This window comes from Anolis sagrei, chromosome 11 (assembly GCF_037176765.1).
Source record: "Anolis sagrei isolate rAnoSag1 chromosome 11, rAnoSag1.mat, whole genome shotgun sequence".
NCBI lineage: Eukaryota > Metazoa > Chordata > Lepidosauria > Squamata > Dactyloidae > Anolis > Anolis sagrei.
The window spans coordinates 17,553,233-17,557,455 of NC_090031.1; positions in this window are offsets into that span (position 1 = coordinate 17,553,233).

Genomic DNA, 4,223 nt, shown 5'->3' on the forward strand with positions numbered 1-4,223 from the left:
TCCACCACAGAGAGTTCCACTGCTGAACGGCTCTCACAGTCAGGAAGTTCTTCCTCATGTTCAGATGGAATCTCCTCTCTTGTAGTTTGAAGCCATTGTTCCGCGTCCTAGTCTCCAAGGAAGCAGAAAACAAGCTTGCTCCCTCCTCCCTGTGGCTTTCTCTCACATATTTATACATGGCTATCATATCTCCTCTCAGCCTTCTCTTCTTCAGGCTAAACATGCCCAGTTCCCTAAGCCGCTCCTCATAGGGCTTGTTCCCCCGACCCTTGATCATTTTAGTCGCCCTCCTCTGGACACATTCCAGCTTGTCAATATCTCTCTTGAATTGTGGTGCCCAGAATTGGACACAATATTCCAGATGTGGTCTAACCAAAGCAGAATAGATGGGTAGCATTACTTCCCTAGATCTAGACACTCTGCTCCTATTGATGCAGGCCAAAATCCCATTGGCTTTTTTTGCCGCCACATCACATTGTTGGCTCATGTTTAACTTGTTGTCCACGAGGCTATTTGTTTGAATTCTTCTTTGGTGATTTCTCCCTTTTTCCACTTCTTGTGCATGTCTCTTTTGTGTCTTAGCACAGTTAGAAGTTCTTTGGACATCCATTCTGGCTTCTTTGCACTTGTCCTATTTTTTCTCTTTGTTGGCACGGTTTGCAATTGCGCCTTGAGTATTTCATTGTTGAGAAATTTCCATCCATCCGTAACTCCCTTGTCTTTTAGTATCTGTGTCCACGGAATGCTGCTCAGCGTTTCCTTCATTTTTTGGAAATCAGCTCTCCTAAAGTCCAAAATGCGGGTTTGACTTGTCTTAGTTTGGGCCTTCCTTTGTACCTCAAATTGCAGGAGCAATATTCCAGGTGTGGTCTAACCAAAGCGGAATAGAGGGTAGCATGACTTCCCTAGATCTAGACACTATGCTCCTATTGATGCAGGCCAAAATCCCATTGGCTTTTTTTGCCGCCACATCACATTCCTGGCTCATGTTTAACTTGTTGTCCACGAGGACTCCAAGATCTTTTTCACACGTACTGCTCTCGAGCCAGGCATCGTCCCCCATTCTGTATCTTTGCATTTCATTTTTTCTGCCAAAGTGGAGTATCTTACATTTGTCACTGTTGAACTTCATTTTGTTAGTTTTGGCCCATCTCTCTAATCTGTCAAGATCGTTTTGAATCCTGCTCCTGTCCTCTGGACTATTGGCTATCCCTCCCAATTTGGTGTCGTCTGCAAACTTGATGATCATGCCTTCTAGCCCTTCATCTAAGTCATTAATAAAGATGTTGAACAGGACCGGGCCCAGGACGGAACCCTGCGTGTGGCACTCCACTTGTCACTTCTTTCCAAGATGAAGAGGAAGCATTAGTGAGCACTCTCTGTGTTCGTCCACTTAACCAATTACAGATCCACCTCACCGTAGTTTTGTCAATCACAGGCTGATATACAACACTGAGCCTCAACAAGTGGATTTGGAGTCTACTGAATTCAAGCTCAGGTCGGCTTCTCTTGGCCAAAGGAAGACGGGAGGGAAAGAGCCAAAGCAAAGCTTCGCTCGCTGTGGAGAGCTGACCTCAGCGGTTTGCGGGCAGCTCTGCCTTCCTCCGTTCCTTCGCTGCCCATCAATATTTCAGGCCCAGGACGGTCACGTCTCCTTCGCCAAGGAAGGAAACAAGCGAGGAAGGAAGGAAGGCTGCTGAGTCACCATCTCTGCATGCAGAGCTTGCACATCATCCTCTCCGGGGGGGTGTCGGCCGACCTTTCAGCATCAGCCTCCTGGGAGTTGTAGTCCGTCACGTGAAAAAGGACAAAGGGGGTTCAGTGCCTGGCAGGCAAAGTAAGAGAGCAAAGTACGAGGGTTGAATGAAAAGTAATGCCTCCACCTTCATAACTCCTCAACAGATGGCAGTACTGGTCTGCGGCAGGTACTGGCTTGTTCAGTAGACTCTCCTCTACAGTTCCATTTTGGCATTGAACGGTTGTGTTGTTAACGTACAAAGTATGGAACCCTGCACTGGCGGTTGGTCTATACGACTTAAACAACATGCAGTTATTTAATTCTTGACACCGCAAAGGAGATTCATCAGAGAATGCAAACTGTTTATGGGGATTGTGTTGATGTGAGTACTGTGCGTCGTTGGGTGAGTAAATCTAAAGATGTTGACGTGGGAACAGCTGACTTGGTTGGGGGAGACCCCATGGGCCATCTAGTCCAACCCCCTTCTGCTTCCATGCAGGAAAAGCACCATCAGAGCACACACACACCCCAAAAGATGGCCACTCAGAAGAAGAGGAAGGAGAGGAAAAGGAGGGGAAGAAGAAGAGGAGGAGGAGGAGGAAGAGGGAGGAGGAGGAGAGAAGGAGAAAGAGAAGAAGAGGAAGGAGGAAGAAGGAACAGATGAAGGAGGAGGAGGAAGAGGAGGAGAGGAAGAAGAAGGAGGGGGAATCATAGAATAATAGGGTTGGGAGAGACCCCATGGACCATCTAGTCCAACCCCCTTCTGCTTCCATGCAGGAAAAGCACCATCAGAGCACACATACTCCCAAAAGATGGCCACCCAGAAGAAGAGGAAGGAGAGGAAAAAGGAGAGGAAGTAGAAGAGGAGGAGGAGGAAGAAAAAGGAGGAGAAGGAGAGGAACAGGGAGGAGGAGAGTGAGGAAGAAAGAGGAGGAGGAGAGGAGAAAGAGAAGAAGAGGAAGAAGAAGGAAGAGATGAAGGAAGAGAAGGAGAGGAGGAAGAAGGAGGAGGAGAAGGAGAGGAAGATGGAGGAGGAGGAGAGTGGGGAAGAAAGAGGAGGAGGAGAGAAGGAGAAAGAGGAGAAGAGGAGAAGGAGGAGGAGGAGGAGGAGAGGAAGAAGGAAGAGGGGGGAATCATAGAATGATAGAGTCGGGAGAGACCCCATGGGCCATCTAGTCCAACCCCCTTCTGCTTCCATGCAGGAAAAGCACCATCAGAGCACACACACACCCCCCCAAAAAAATGGCCACAAAGAAGAAGAGGAAGGAGAGGAAAAAGGAGAGGAAGTAGAAGAGGAGGAGAAGAAAAAGGAGAAGAAGGAGAGGAACAGGGAGGAGGAGAGTGAGGAAGAAAGAGGAGGAGGAGAGAAGGAGAAAGAGAAGAAGAGGAAGGAAGAAGAAGGAAGAGATGAAGGAAGAGAAGGAGAGGAGGAAGAGAGGAAGAAGGAGGAGGAGAAGGAGAGGAAGATGGAGGAGGAGGAGAGTGGGGAAGAAAGAGGAGGAGGAGAGAAGGAGAAAGAGAAGAAGATGAGAAGAAAGAGATGGAGGAGGAGGAGGAGGAGAGGAGGAGGAGGAGGAGGAGGAGAGGAAGAAGGAGGAGGGGGGAATCATAGAATGATAGAGTCGGGAGAGACCCCATGGGCCATCTAGTCCAACCCCCTTCTGCTTCCATGCAGGAAAAGCACCATCAGAGAGCACACACTCCCAAAATATGGCCACCCAGAAGAAGAGGAAGAAGAGGAAAAAGGAGAGGAAGTAGAAGAGGAGGAGGAGGAAGAAAAAGGAGGAGGAGAGGAAGAGGGAGGAGGAGGAGAGAAGGAGAAAGAGAAGAAGAGGAAGGAAGAAGAAGGAAGAGATGAAGGAAGAGGAGAAGAAGGAGAGGAGGAGGAGGAGAGGAAGAAGAGAGGAAGAAGGAGGAGGAGAAGGAGAGGAAGATGGAGGAGGAGGAGAGTGGGGAAGAAAGAGGAGGAGGAGAGAAGGAGAAAGAGAAGAAGAGGAGAAGAAAGAGATGGAGGAGGAGGAGAGGAGGAGGAGAGGAAGAAGGAGGAGGGGGGAATCATAGAATGATAGGGTTGGGAGAGACCCCCTGGGCCATCTAGTCCAACCCCCTTCTGCTTCCATGCAGGAAAAGCACCATCAGAGCACACCCACCCCCCCCCCAAAATATGGCCACCCAGAAGAAGAGGAAGAAGAGGAAAAAGGAGGGGAAGGAGAAGAGGAGGAGGAGGAAGAAAAAGGAGGAGAAGGAGAGGAAGAGGGAGGAGGAGGAGAGAAGGAGAAAGAGAAGAAGAGGAAGGAAGAAGAAGGAAGAGACGAAGGAAGAGGAGAAGGAGAGGAGAAGGAGGAGAGGAAGAAGAAGGAGGGGAGAATCATAGAATGATAGAGTCGGGAGAGACCCCATGGGCCATCTAGTCCAACCCCCTTCTGCTTCCATGCAGGAAAAGCACCATCAGAGCACCCCTGACAAGTGGCCATCTAGCCATCCA